Source organism: Tachyglossus aculeatus, chromosome 1 (genome assembly GCF_015852505.1).
Source record: "Tachyglossus aculeatus isolate mTacAcu1 chromosome 1, mTacAcu1.pri, whole genome shotgun sequence".
In the NCBI taxonomy this organism is placed as follows: domain Eukaryota; kingdom Metazoa; phylum Chordata; class Mammalia; order Monotremata; family Tachyglossidae; genus Tachyglossus; species Tachyglossus aculeatus.
Genome location: NC_052066.1, coordinates 55588243 through 55603973, shown reverse-complemented (window position 1 = coordinate 55603973; position 15731 = coordinate 55588243). Strand labels below are relative to the sequence as shown.

Genomic DNA, 15731 nt, shown 5'->3' with positions numbered 1-15731 from the left:
GGGCTCACAGTCTTAATCCCCATTTTACAGATGAGGTAACCAAGGCTCAGAGAAGTCAAGTGACTTGCCCAAGGTCACACAGCAGACGTGGCGGAGCTGGGATTCGAACCCATGACCCCTGACTCCAAAGTCCGTGCTCCTTCCACTGAGCCATGCTGCTTCTCTGCAGAGCAATGTACTAAGCGCTTGGGAGCATATGATAGAACAGAGTCGGTAGACATATTCCCTGTCCACAACGTGCTCACGGTCTAGAGGATCGTCATCAGAGATATTTATTGAGGACGTATTTTGTGCAGAGTGCTATACTGAGTACTCGGGAGGGTACAGTATCACAGAGTTGGTAGACACGTTCCCTGCCCACAAGGGGTTTACAGTCTAGAGTGCAGTGGGCCTGGGTGTCATGAGGTCGTGCGTTCTAATCCCGGCTCCGCCGCGTGTCTGCTGTGTGACCTTGGACAAGTCACTTCACTTCTCTGGGCCTCAGTTACCTCATCTGCAAAATGGGGATTAAGGCTGAGAGCCCCACATGGGACAGGGACTGTGTCCAACCGGATTGGCTTGTATCCACCACAGCACTTAGTACGGTGTCTGGTACATGGTGGGTGCTTAATAAATACCATCGTTATTATTAGTATTGTTATTATTAGAGAAGGAGGCAGACATTAATGTAACTAAGTAATTTACAGATATGTATATAAATGCTGTGGGGCTGAGGGTGGGGTGAATAGCAAATTTGCTGTTTTGAAGGTCTAAAGAATCACAGATCCATGTGCAGGTAACAGACCCCAAGGGCCCGGCACGTAGCAGCCCTGGCCTCTGCAGGCACCTCAAAAAATCCAGGAAGTGGCAGGACCTAAATTCATCTGTCATTTTTGAAGGATATTCTATTTTTTCATGTTGGTCAGTTATGCCACCATTTAGCCATAGGTCACCCTGATTTTGAAGGACCGCTCTTTTTTTTCCATGTTCAACACATTCTTTTACTGCTCCTCGATCTTGATTCACCCCTTCAAAGCCCCAAAACACTAACACTGAATCCTCCTGAGGCCTGTATCTTTTCTTCTAATCATAAACAGTCTCCTCTTCCCAGGTGCAGATCTGCCTAAGGCAGGGAAGTGCCCAGAGCACCGTGGCTTAGTGGAAAGAGCTCAGGCTTGGGAGTCAGAGGATGTGGGTTCTAATCCCGGCTCCACCACTTATCTGCTGTGTGACCTTGGACAAGTCACTTCACTTCTCCGAGCCCCTGTTACCTCAAATGGGGATTAAAAGTGTGAGCCCCACGTGGGACAACCTGATAACCTTGTATCTTGTATCTACCCCAGCGCTTAGAACAGTACTTGGCACATAGTAAGTGCTTCATCAATCAATCAATCATATTTACTGAGTACTTACTGTGTGCAGAGCACTGTACTAAGCGCTTGGGAAGTACAGGTTGGCAACATATAGCGACAGTCCCTACCCAACAGTGGGCTCACAGTCTAACAAATTCCAGTATTATTATTAAAGATCAGTTCTCACTCTGGGCCAGACTGACTCTGAAAAACTTTCCAAAATATCCACAGCACTAAGGAGAAGCAGTGTTGCCTGATGGATAGAGCAAGGGCCTCGGAGTCAGAAGGACCTGGGTTCTAATCCCGGCTCCACCACTTGTCTGCCGTGTAATTTTAGGCAAGTCACTTCACTTTTCTGTGCCTCAGTTACCTAATCTGTAAAATGGGGATTAAGCAGTGAGCCCCAGGCGGGACAGGGAGTGTGTCCAACCTGATTAGCTCATATCTACCCCAGCACTTAGTACAGTGCCTGGCCCACAATAAGCACTTAACAAATACCATTAAAAAAAACCCCAAGAACTTTATTCTCTCCTCATTTCCTTTGCCCACCGGCATGTCTACATCTGTCCATCTGGATCTGGGTACTTGTCCACTGGGGTTATCCCTGTGCGCACTCAGGAAGTAGGGGATTATCGGGAGTAGGGTGAGTGGGGAGCCAAGGGAAACGATGCCGAGTTGGGTGGAGAATGTGAAAAATTCCCCACTTGGGAATGCTCCAGAAGTAGTGGGGCTCAGGGAAAATCAGGCCTGGTGCTACTGACAACGAGTGAGTCTTCCGTAGCCCAAAAGCAATTAGGTTTAAAGGCAGCTGAGCACAACTGAGCCTCGAAGCAACAAGACTGTGAAGACATGAAAGCAATTTGCTCTAGTGCAGCCTCAATATTCCTCAGTGTATCAAAAGCAGAAGGCACATGGGCTTAGGGATGAACAAGGGTGAGGAGCAGGAGTGGGAGAGGGAAAAAAAAAAGAAAGAGAGAGAGAGAGAGAGCACCAGGAAGAGAGAAGAGGGGAAAATTGACTAATGAATTAACCAATAGTATTTACAGAGGATTTACTCTGAGCAGAGCACTGTACTAAGTGCTTGGGCAGTACAATAGAATTAGACATAATCCCTGCCTTCAAGGATCTTTAATCTATCAAGGGAAACAGACACTAAAATAAACTACATGGAGGAGGAAGCAACAGAGTTTAAAGACACGTAGATGAATGCTAGGCTGGAGGAGGGGGAGAAGTGTTGATGCTTAGTTGCTTAGGTGACATGGAAGTGCTTAGTGTCAATGAGGGAAATCAGGTGAGGAGTGTTGTGGGATTAATCAAGGAAAGTCTTCTGGAGGAGGTGTGATCAAAAAGCACTTTGAAGATGGGGAGATCAGTCATCTGTCAGCTCTGAAGGGGAAGGTGTGAGCAAATTAGCCACATCAACCATACCTACTGTGTGCAGAGCACTGTACTAACACTTGGGAGAAGACATAGAGGGAGAAAACTGAGCCCAGTCCCAGACTGAGCCCCCTCCTTCCTCTCCCCCTCTCCCCCCCTCTCCATCTCCACCTTACCTCCTTCCCTTCCCCACAGCACCTGTATATATGTCTATATGTTTGTACGTATTTATTACTCTATTTATTTATTTATTGTACTTGTACCTATTCTATTTATTTTATTTTGTTAATATGTTTTGTTTTGTTCTCTGTTTCCCCCTTCTAGACTGTGAGCCCACTGTTGGGTAGGGACTGTCTCTATGTGTTGCCAACTTGTACTTCCCAAGTGCTTAGTACAGTGTTCTGCACACAGTAAGCGCTCAATAAATACGATTGAATGAACGAACGAATGAATAAATACGATTGAATGAATGAATGAATGAATGAAAGAAAACACAACCCAAACCCACAAAGTTCAGCAAACAAATATCTCCCTAATACATCTATTTTTAATTCATCTATTCTGAGATTAAATATCCAGCTAGCATATTATGGCAGTGAAACAGCATGAATTAGTGGATAGAACACAGGGCTGGGAGCCAGAAGGACCTGGGTTCTAATCCCAGCTCTGCCACATGTCTGCTGTGTGACCTTGGGAAAGTCACTTAACTTCTCTGTGCCTCAGTTGCTTCATCTGTTACATGGAGATTAAGACTGTGAGCCCCATGTGGGATATGGACTATGTCCAACCTGATTAGTTTGTAACTACCCCAGCCCTTAGTCCAGTTTCTGGCTCACTGTAAGCACTTAATAAAAACCATTAAAAAACTAACAAACAAAAGAAAAAAACTTAAAGGGGAGACAGAGTTAAAACAGAGAATAGTAAGACTTTCCTGAATGGACATTCACTGAGAGCAATAGAACCCATTTACAAGAAAGGTAGTGGAATGTCCCTTTTTCAAAGGTTTTATGACTTGGAAAAATCTAATTTGGGATGGTGAAAGCACAACATTGCCTGGAAACAGTGGAATAGATAAAACCTTGTGACAGCCATTCCAGATGGATCCCACACTCGGGACAGGGAGGAGGAAGCCAGGAGAGTCTCTGTGGCAACCCCACAATGAGAGAATTTTAAATATCGAGATGAGCCAATCTGAGAGAAGGTTGGGCAGGACGTAGAGGGACCAAAGTGTTGGAGAAGACCCTTGGCCTTCTTGGAGGTGAGGGGTTATGAGCTGTGCACCTGGGAGAACAGGACAATGGAAAGTTTGTCCTGGGGATCCTGGATGGACACAGGACATGGGGTTTTGGTGTGGAAGGAGAGGATCAAAGTGAATCCCAGATTAGGGTTGTTATACTTTGGAGGTTCAGGGTTCAGAGTTAGGTCTCCGGAGCAGTGAAACACCTGCTCCTGAGGGGGGAAAAATACTGCAAGATCCCGTTTCTGAAGGACTCAGAGTGGGTGAGATTGGAACCTGGAATTCCCTGAGAGAAGGGGAGGAAGGAACAGAGGACCGTGAGCCCCAGGGCTCCTACAGGGAAGAAAAGAGGGTCATGGGGGGAAATGCATCGGATCTAGGACAAGGTGATGTGAACTGGAATTGATTTCACTGTTACCGAATAAAGATCCCATTAAATGCTGTTTAGATCTCAGATCTTAGTGTCTGCCTGTTGTAGGGGCTGGAGATAAAAACAGGTTCCAGGTTCCCCAGGAGAAGTGTGGACCTGGAGAGCCGTAGGCGCAGGAGGAAACACTTTCTCCAAGGGCTTACTGCAGCCCATCCCAGGTGTGTGTGTGAGAGAGAGTGTGTCTGAGAGTGTGTGTGTGTTTGTGTGTGTGTGTGTGTGTGTTGGGGGAAGGGGGCGGGGGTTATAGCTAGTCCCCAATAATCCCTTCGCCTTTGGGTGGACACCTGGGCTTCAGTTGAAGGGTAGTGGTCATGATAGGGGTGCAGCAGCTTGGAGAGCACAAAGCAGAAGCTCTCCCAAATTGTGTGGGAACAGCAGCGTGGCCTTGTGGATAGATAATGGGCCTGGGAATCAGAAGGACCTAGGTTCTAATCCTGCCTCTGCCACTAGTCTGCTGTGTGGTCTTAGGAAACTCACTTCACTTCTCTGTGCCTCAGTTCTCTCATCTGTAAAATGGGGATTAAGACTGTGAGCCCCATGTGGGACAGGGACTGTGTCCAACCGGATTAATTTGTATCTACTCCAGTGTTTAGAACATTCATTCATTCATTCATTCATTCATTCAATCGTATTTATTGAGCCCTTACTATGTGCAGAGCACTGTACTAAGTGCTTGGAAACTATAATACAACAATGAAGAGAGACAATCCCTGCCCGCAGCGGGCTTGCACTTAACAAATTCCATTATTATTATGGTTATTGGAGAGTGGGGGCTTTAGGATCCAGCGGAGATTGAGCGGGGTCCAGGAGCTCCTTAAGTGTCTCAGGGGGCTTTCAGCTGGAATTTCGTTCTGAGAACGCCTGGTAATGTCACTTATGGTGTCCAGTGGTGGGATGGATTCATGTGTCACTGACTTGCGGGTAAGTGAAATTTTAGAAGCCCAAAACATTGCTGGAAAAAAGGTAGCAGCAATATCACATATGGCCACTCCCTCCCCACCCCCCAAAAAGCTGCAAAATGCCATTAATAATGATAATAATATTTAGGGTTTTTCATTCAGTTCAATCAGATTTATTCATACAGTCAGTCAGTCGTATTTATTTATTGCACACTTACTGTGTGCAGAGCACTGTACTAAGCGCTTGGAAAATACAATTTGGCAACAAACAGAGACAATCCTTACCCAACAGCGGCTCACAGTCTAGAAGAGGGGAGACAGACGACAAAACTAAACAAGTAGGCATCAATAGCATGGATATAGATAAATAGAATTATAGATACAAACATGTCATTAATAAAATAAATACAATAATAAATAAGTACATATACACACAAGTGCTGTGGGGCAGGGAGGGGGGTTAGAGCAGAGGGAGGGTGTCGGGGCGATGGGTAGGGGAGGAGGAGCAGATGAGGCCCAGTGAGGAGGTTAGTGGCAGAGGAGTGGAGTGTGCGGGCTGGGCTGGAGAAGAAGAGAAGGGAGGTGAGTAGGAGGGGGCGAGGTGATAGAGAGCTTTGAAGCCGAGAGTGAGGAGGAGTTTTTGCTTCATACGAAGGTTGACAGGCAACCACTGGCGATTTTTGAGGAGTGGGGTGACATGCCCTGAACGTTTCCGTGGAAAGATAATTCAGGCAGCAGAATGAAGTATAAACTGAAGTGGGGAGAGGCAGGAGGTTGGGAGGTCAGAAAGGAGGCTGATGCGGTAATCCAGTCGGGAAATGATGAATGATTGAAGTAACGTGGTAGCGGTTTGGATGGAGGGGAAAGGGCGGATCTTCGTGATGTTGTGAAGGTGAGACTGACAGGATTTGGTGTTGGATTGGATATGTGGGTTGAATGAGAGAGCGGAGTCAAGGATGACACCAAGGTTACAGGCTTGTGAGACAGGAAAGATGGTTGTGCCGTCTCCAGTGACAGAAACATTTGGAAGAGAATAGGGTTTGGGAGGGTAGATAAGGATCTGTGTTTTGGACATGCTGAGTTTGAGGTGGCAGGAGCACATCCAAGTAGAGGTGTCCTGAAGGCAGGAGGAGTTGCGAGTCTGAAGAGAGGGAGAGGAGAACAGGGGTGATGTAGATTTAAGTATCATCCACAAGGTATCATTTAGGTATCATCATCCAAGGGAGTGAGTGTAGATGGAGAATAGAAGGGGACCAAGAACTGAACCTTGAGGGACCCCCTACAGTTAGGGGATGGGAAGGGAAGGAGGAGACTGTGAAGGAGATTGAGAATTAACAGCCAAAGAGATGAGGAGAACCGGGAGAGGACAGAGTCAGTGAAGCCAGGGTTGGATAAAGTATCCAGGAAATGAGATTGGTCCACAATGTCAAAGGCAGCTGAGAGTCGAGGAGGATTAGGATGGAGTAGGAGCTGTTGGATTTGGCAAGAAGGTGACCTTTGAGAGGGCGGTTTCAGTGGAGTGAAGGGGATGGAAGCCAGATTGGAGGGGGTCCAGGAGAGAGTTGGAGTTGAGGAATTCAAGGCAGCAAGTGTAGACTCGCTCTAGGAGTTTGGAAAGGCAGGGTAGGAGGGAAATGGGGCGATAACTGGAGGGGGCTGAGGGGTCAAGGGAGGCTTTTTTTAGGAAGGGGGAGATGTGGGCATGATTGAAGGCAGTGGGGCAGAAGCCATTGGAGAGTGAGCAGTTAAAGATGATAGTTAAGGAGGAAAGGAGAGAAGGGGCGATAGTTTTTAGAAGGTGCAAAAGAATGGGATCCAATGCATATGTGGAAGGAGTGGCATTTGAGAGGAGGCAGGAGATTTTCTCTGGAGATAATAATTATGGTGTTTGTTAAGCACTTACTATGTGCCAGGCACTGTTCTGAGCACTGGGGTGGATGGAAGCAAATCAGGTTGGACACAGTCCCTGTCCTACATGGGGCTCACAACCTCAATCTTCATTTTACAGAGAAGTGAAATGACTTACCCAAGGTCACACAGCAGACAAGTGGCAGAGGCGGAATTAGAACCCATGACCTACCGACTCCCAGGCCCGGGATCTATCCACTCTGCCACGCTGCTTGCTGGGAAGGATGGGAAAGTTGAAGAGGAGGCTGAGAGGATGGGAGAATTGAGGAGAGGGAGAGGTGATTTTGGGGAGGTCACACCTGATGGTGCTAATAAAGTAGATGGCCAGATTGTTGGGGGCGAGGGATGGGGGAGGAGGCGAACAGGGGGCCTAAGGAGGGAGTTGAATGTCTGGAACAACTGGTGAGGGTGATTGGCATGGGTATCAGTAAGGGAGGACAAATAGTTTTGCCGGGCAGAGGAGAGGGCAGAATTAAGGCAAGAAAGGACAAACTTTAAGTGGACCAGGTCGACCTGATGTTTAGATTTCCGCCAGCAGTGTTCAATGGCTCACATGTAAGAGGGAAGGAGGTATACAGTGCAGGTGCTCCAGCGCTGAGGGTTAGTCATATGAGAGTGATGAAAGGATAGAGGAGTGAGCGAGTTGAGTTGAGTAGAGAGGATGGCGTTGAGAGCATCTATTTGGTTATCGAGAGTGGGTAGATTAGGTATGGAGGCTAGCTGGGATGTGATGCGCCGGGAGAGATGGTTGGGGTTGAGAGATTGCAAGTCTCTGTGGGAGAATAGTACAGATTTATGGGGAGGACGCATGTGGGTGAGGAGGCAAGTGTCCTTGTCCTTTCTTGCCTTAACTCTGCCCTCTCCTCTGCCCGGCAAAACTATTTGTCCTCCCTTACTGATACCCATGCCAATCACCCTCACCAGTTGTTCCAGACATTTAACTCCCTCCTTAGGCCCCTCACCCCCAACGATCTGACCATCTACTTTATTAACACCATCAGGTGTGACCTCCCCAAAATCACCTCTCCCTCTCCTCAATTCTCCCCTCCTCTCAGCCTCCTCTTCAACTTTCCCATTGGTTGTGGTCAGAGAGAGGGATTTCAGAGTTGGGGAGGGTAGAGATGTGCTGTGGTTAGAGATGATGAGATCGAGTGTTTGTCCAAGTTGGTGGGTGGGGGAGGTGGGGTGGAGCAGGAGGTCAGTGGAGATGAGGGGTGATGGTGGTTGGCAGAGGGGTCACCGGGAACATCTATGTGGATGTTGAAGTCTCCAAGTATCAACTTGGGCGTGGAAAAAGAGAGTAGGAATGTGAGAAAGGGGTCGAAATGGTCAAAGAAGTTGGAGGTGGGACCTGGGGGGCGGTAGATGACAGCTACAAGAATCTGGAGGGGGTGGTAGAGGTGGATGATATGGGCTTCAGAGGAGGGGAATGAAAGGGAAGGGGGAGAGGTGTGTTAGGCACTTATTGTGTGCCAGGCACTGTACTAGACATGGGGTGGATACAAGCAATTCAGATTAAAACAGACCCTGTCCCAAATGGCGCTCACAGTCTCATTCCCCATTTAAAAGATGAGGTAACTGAGGCACAGAGACGTGAAGTGACTCTCCTGAGGTAACATAGCAGACAAGTGGCAGAGCCAGGATTAGAACCCACAATCTTCTGACTCCGAGGCCCGTGCTCTAGCTACTACACCATGCTGCTTCACAGTCCTTTCTTCTCCATCCAAACCACTATCTTGCTAGTTCAATCTCTCATTCTATCCCGACTGGATTACTGCATCGGCCTCCTCTCTGATCTCCCATCCTCCTGTCTCTCCCAGCTTCAGTCTATACTTCACTCTGCTGCCCAGATTATCTTTGTACAGAAACACTCTGGGCATGTTACTCCCCTCCTCAGAAATCTCCAGTGGCTGCCTGTCAACCTATGAATCAAGCAAAAACGCCTCACTCTTGGCTTCAAGGCTGTCCATCACCTCGCCTCCTCCTACCTCACCTCCCTTCTCTCCTTCTCCAGCCCAGCCCGCACCCTCCGCTCCTCTGCTGCTCACCTCCTCACTGTGCCTCATTCTCGCCTGTCCCACCGTCGACCCCTGGCCCACGTCCTTCCCCTGGCCTGGAATGCCCTCCCTCCACACATCCGTCGAGCTAGCTCTCTTCCTCCCTTCAAAGCCCTACTGAGAGCTCACCTCCTCCAGGAGGCCTTCCCAGACTGAGCCCCCCTTTTCCTCTCATCCTCCCCATCCCCCCCGGCCCTACCTCCTTCCCCTCCCACTGCACTTGTATATATTTGTACAGATTTATTACTCTATTTATTTTACTTGTACATATTTACTATTCTATTTATTTTGTTAATGATGTGCATATAGCTTTAATTCTATTTGTTCTGACGACTTTGACACCTGTCTACATGTTTTGTTTTGTTGTCTGTCTCCCACTTCTAGACTGTGAGCCCGTTGTTGTGTAGGAACCATCTTTATATGCTGCTGACTTGTACTTCCCAAGCACTTAGTACAGGGCTCTGCACACAGTAAGCGCTCAATAAATATGATTGAATGAATGAACTAATTAATTGTAATATTTTTTAAAATGGATTTGTTAAGCATTTACTATGTGCCAGGCACTGTACTCAGCACTGGGGTAGATACAAGATAATCAGTCCATGTCCCACATGGGGCTCATGGTCTTAAATCCCATTTAGCAGATGCAATAATAATAATAATAATGATGATGATGGTATTTGTTAAGCGCTTACTATGTGCAGAGCACTGTTCTAAGCGCTGGGGAGGTTACAAGGTGATCAGGTTGGCCCATGTGGGGCTCACAGTCTTAATCCCCACTTTACAGATGAGGGAACTGAGGCACAGACAAGTTAAGTGACTTGCCCAAAGCCACACAACTGACAATTGGCAGAGCCGGGATTTGAACCCCTGACCTCTGACTCCAAAGCCCGGGCTCTTTCCACTGAGCCACGCTGCTTCTCAGTAACTGAGCCACAGGGAAATTAAGTGACTCGCCTAGGAGCACACAGCAGTCAAGTGGCAGAGGCAGGATTAGAACCCAGGTCTCCTGACTCCCAGGACCATGGTCTTTCCACTAGGCCATGCTGCTTCTCTGAAACCTTTCTGAAAGAGTTTAATTATCCAGTGCTACAGCTCCAAGATTTTCAATTGCAAAATTTTCTTCCTTAATCGGGTAACAAACCTGAAAAACAGCCTGGTCTAGTGGATTGAGGAGGGGCCTGGAATTCAGAAGGACCTAGGGTCTAATCCTGGTTCCGGCATGTGTCTTCTGTGTGACCCCTGACTCTCAGTCCCGTGGCTATTTCCACTAGGCCATGCTACTCCTCTCTGTCTTCTTCGGAAAACTATCTTCCCCGTTGTGCATTTTAAAAATGGGGAATAATCAAATGTGCTATTGATAGTTGTCATAAAGCTGGCCTGAAGATTAAACAGATGAAGTTTGTGAAGTACTTTTAGATAATAATAATAATAATAATAATGTTGGCATTTGTTAAGCACTTACTATGTGCAAAGCACTGTTCTAAGCGCTGGGGGATACAAGGCTTAATATATTCTCAAGAGTGATACAAAATGTCTTCATTCATTCCATCGTATTTATAATAATAATAATAATGATGGCATTTGTTAAGCGCTTACTATGTGCAAAGCACTGTTCTAAGCGCTGGGGGGGATACAAGGTTTAATATATTCTCAAGAGTGATACAAAACGTCTTCATTCATTCATTCCATCGTATTTATAATAATAATAATAATAATGATGGCATTTGTTAAGCGCTTACCATGTGCAAAGCACTGTTCTAAGCGCTGGGGGGGATACAAGGTTTAAGAAAGCTACCCTGTAAATACAAAGCGTTGTTTCCTTTACTAGAGATTTATAATGCCCAGGTTATTTTTTCCGGTGCAGTTTTTCACATCCTGAGTCAACATGTGGTGGGAGTGTATTGGAACACATAGAGTAAACTTTAAAGGGAGATGGACAACTACTGCTCTAGGATAAACCTTTCAGGATAGTCATTCAATTCATTCATTCACTCAGTCGTATTTATTGAGCGCTCACTGTGTGCAGAGCACTGTACTAAGCACTTGGGAGAGTACAATACAACAATAAACAGTCACATTCCCTGCCAACGATGAAGATGCAATGCTTGTAACTTTAAGGGAGCCCCATGAAGGCCTGGCCAAATGAGATACGGCTACAGGCCAAGTTTCTAAACAGGAAGGCACTTTCAAAGAACCACTGTAATAGAGAGTTCTCTCCATTACAGAGACCCCAATGTCTCAAACACACACTCACACACACTCACACACACATATATGTCACTAGATTTCAATGAGCAAATAGCAACTCCTTCATCTTCACAATATCCTTGAAAAACAAGAAATAGGCAAGTGTAATAGATGGAAAAAACGGATTTACAGAGACTGACTTGACTAAATCCCCAGCATCTCTCTGGCTAACGCTGGATGTGAGCTTTCGTTTCCTGAGCTCTAGTTTAGTGCTCTGAACCATGAATGTCTATATAATTTTTTAAAATTACCTCATTTATCAGCTTTTAAAATACTGTTGAGGCCCGGAAAGTATACTTTTTTAAATATGAAAAAGGAACCCCCAACCAACCAGTTGTATAATGAATTGCACAAGGGACATAATTTAGGTAATGCGATTCAATATGGAATTGTCTGTTTGAATACTACGTGCACTTTTTTTCTTTTCTTCATATTTAACTATTAAAATTTTTGTATACCTACTTTTTAGGCTCATGAGACATTTAGAAAACTATGATAATTTCCTGCACAAAATGAGTATTTTTTATAATCTGTTTTGGAATTCAGAAGTGTAATGATCTAAGCTATTTTGTATTATTTACAGGAAAGTAGTGTCAAAGTTGATTGGTACTATAAAAGCCTAAGTGTGTCTAAAAACGGGTATGATCATAATTAATGCAGTTGATGAATATACCATTTGGTAGTTTTAGAGAGGCTATGAATGGATTCATCGTTTTACAATCCACAGTGAGAACACAATTGGAAGCCTAATCTGAGATATGAACTTGTATGTTATGAGTTCCAGTACATACACAGAGAGTGGATTGAGTTGCACTATCATCACTCACCATTCATTCAATTGTATTTATTGAGCGCTTACTGTGTGCAGAGCACTGTACTAAGCACTTGGGAAGTACAAGTTGGCAACGTATAGAGACGGTCCCTACCCAACAACAGGCTCACAGTCTAGAAGGGGGAGACAGACAACAAAACAAAACATGTGGACAGGTGTCAAGTCGTCAGAACAAACAGATTAAAAGCTAAATGCACATCATTAACAAAATAAATAGAATAGTAAATATGTACAAGTACAATATGTACAAATATGTACAAACATATATACATATATTATGTATTAATTATTATATATGTATTATATATTAATTATTATATATTAATATATATTAAGAGAAGCAGCGTGGCTCAGTGGAAAAAACACGGGCTTTGGAGTCAGTGGTCATGGGTTCAAATCTCGGCTCCGCCACTTGTCAGCTGTGTGACCTTGGGCAAGTCACTTAACTTCTCTGGGCCTCAGTTACCTCATCTGTAAAATGCGGGTTGACTGTGAGCCCCCCCGTGGGACAACCTGATCACCTTGTATCCCCCCAGCGCTTAGAACAGTGCTTTGCATGTAGTAAGCGCTTAATAAATGCCATTATTATTATTATTATTATTATTATTATATATACAGGTGCTGTGGGGAGGGGAAAGAGGTAGGGCAGAAGGGGGGATGGGGAGGAGGAGAGGAAAAGGGGGGCTCAGTCTGGGAAGGCCTCCTGGAGGAGGTGAGCTCTCAGTAGGGCTTTGAAGGGAGGAAGAGAGCTAGCTTGGTGGCTGTGTGGAGGGAGGGCATTCCAGGCAAGGGGAAGGATGTGGGCCGGGGGTTGACGGCGGGACAGGCGAGAACGAGGTACAGTGAGGAGGTTAGTGGCAGAGGAGCAGAGGGTGTGGGCTGGGCTGGAGAAGGACCTCTCAGGGTCACACCTGCAGAGTTTCCAGTCCTCTACCAGTCTCGGCTACGGGAGGGAGAGTCATGCAGAGGCCTATAGATTCCACTCCTACCTTGGCCAGTGGCTAGCGAGTGGAAGACAATCTGCTACAAGTCAAAATTCACCTGTGCTGGGCAGCAACGGCATGAGAAAGAGTCAAGGGTGGAGAGTCAGGTTTACTGAGCGGAAGGAGGCAATGGTAAACCACTTCCGTATTTTTACCGAGAAAACTCTGTGGATACACTACTACAACAATTACAGATGGAGGATGGGGGAGAAGCGCTTAGAACAGTGCTGTGCCCACAGGAAGCGCTCAATAAATATGATTGAATGAATGAATGCGTCCATGGCGTCGCTATGGGTCGGACACGACAACAGCATAAGACAATAATAATAATAATAATAATGATAATGGCATTTATTAAGCACTTACTATGTGCAAAGCACTGTTCTAAGCGCTGGGGAGGTTACAAGGTGATCAGGTTGTCCCACGGGGGGGCTCACAGTCTTAATCCCCATTTTACAGATGAGGGAACTGAGGCCCGGAGAAGTGAAGTGACTTGAACCCATGACCTCTGACTCCAAAACCCGGGCCCTTTCCACTGAGCCACGCTGCTTCTCAATAACAATAAGTCACTTTCAAACACAAAACACACTCTCCTAGCACAGGCTTGGGAGTCAGAGGAGCTTTTCATTCATTCATTCATTCAATCGTGTTTATTGAGTGCTTACTGTGTGCAGAGTAATAATAATAATAATAATAATAATAATAATGGCATTTATTAAGTGCTTACTATGTGCAAAGCACTGTTCTAAGCACTGGGGAGGTTATAAGGTGATCAGATTGTCCCACGGGGGCTCACAGTCTTCATCCCCATTTTACACATGAGGTGACTGAGGCACAGAGAAGTTAAGTGACTTGCCCGAAGTCACACAGCTGACAATTGGCAGAGCCGGGATTTGAACTCCAAAGCCCGTGCTCTTTTCCACTGAGCCAGGCTACTTCTCTAGAGTACTGTACTAAGCGCTTGGGAAGTACAAGTCGGCAACATACAGAGATGGTCCCTACCCAACAACGGGCTCACAGTCTAGAAGGGGGAGACAGACAACAAAACTGGCTCTGCCACTAGCCTGCTGTGTGACCTTGGGCAGCTCACTAAAGTTCTCTGTACTCTGTTTCCTTATCTATAAACTGAGGATTAATTACCTCTTCTCTCACTTACACAGACTGTGAGCTCCAGGTGGGACAGAGACTATCCTTGATCTGATTATCTTGAATTCACCCCAGTGTTTAGTACACTACAGCATGGCTCAGTGGAAAGAGCATGGGCTTTGGAGTCAGGGGTCATGGGTTCGAATCCCAGCTCTGCCAATTGTCAGCTGTGTGACTTTGGGCAAGTCACTTAACATCTCTGTGCCTCAGTTCCCTCATCTGTAAAGTGGGGATTAAGACTGTGAGCCCCCCGTGGGGCAACCTGATCTCCTTGGAACCTCCCCAGCACTTAGAAAATTGCTTTGCACATAGTAAGCGCTTAATAAATGCCATTATTATTATTATAGGGTAGGCATTTAATAATTTCCCTCACTACTGGTGCTGTGGGGCAGGGAATGTGTCTGTTGATTGTTATACCATACTCTCCCAAGCGCCAAGTATGGTGCTTTGCACACGAAAAGCCCTCAATAAATACGAGTGAGTGACTGATTGACTGCCTGCCCTTAAGGACTTTACAGTCCAGATTATGTGCGGCCACTCTCCACCACTTGGCCTACTGAATCAGCATGGCTTAGTGGAAAGAGCCCGGGCTTTGGAGTCAGAGGTCATGGGTTCAAATTCCGGCTTTGCCACTTGTCAGCTGTGTGACTTTGGGCAAGTCACTTAACTTCTCTGTGCCTCAGTTACCTCATGTGTAAAATGGGGATTAAGGCTGTGAGCCCCCCTGTGGGACAATCTGATCACCTTGTAACCTCCCCAGCACTTAGAACAGTGCTTTGCACATAGTAAGTGCTTAATAAATGCCATTATTATTATTATTATTATTTTTGTTATTATTGTTATTATTATTATTATTATTATTATTATCCATCAGGGACCTGCCACCTTCCCATCATGACTCCTGTGGCAGCCAGCTTCCCACTGCAACACACAGGGCTCTGCCTGACCACTATGCTGCCACTCCAGGATCCCACACCATCTCTCTTCTGTGTCACCAAGGAATATCCGTCCCAACATTCCTGCACCACCCCAGCAGACAGGGAAAGCAACTCCAGCCTGACGCCAACTGGATGAAAACTTGGGAAGTCCCAGACTGAGCCCCCCTTTTTCCTCTCCTCGTCCCCATCCCCCCTACCCTACCTCCTTCCCCTCCCCACAGCACCTGTATATATGTTTGTACAGATTTATTACTCTATTTATTTTACTTGTACATATTGACTATTCTATTTATTTTGTTAATGATGTGCATCTAGCTTTATTTCTATTTATTGTGATGACTTG

General features: G+C 46.0%; 1 non-coding gene across 1 annotated transcript; it reads left to right on the top strand.

The window, feature by feature from the left end:
• Positions 1–13214: 13214 nt before the first annotated feature.
• On the top strand, positions 13215–13352 carry LOC119934955. Its single transcript, XR_005453047.1, has one exon. It is a non-coding gene; the product is annotated as a small nucleolar RNA SNORA7 (small nucleolar RNA).
• The last annotated feature ends 2379 nt before the right edge of the window (positions 13353–15731 follow it).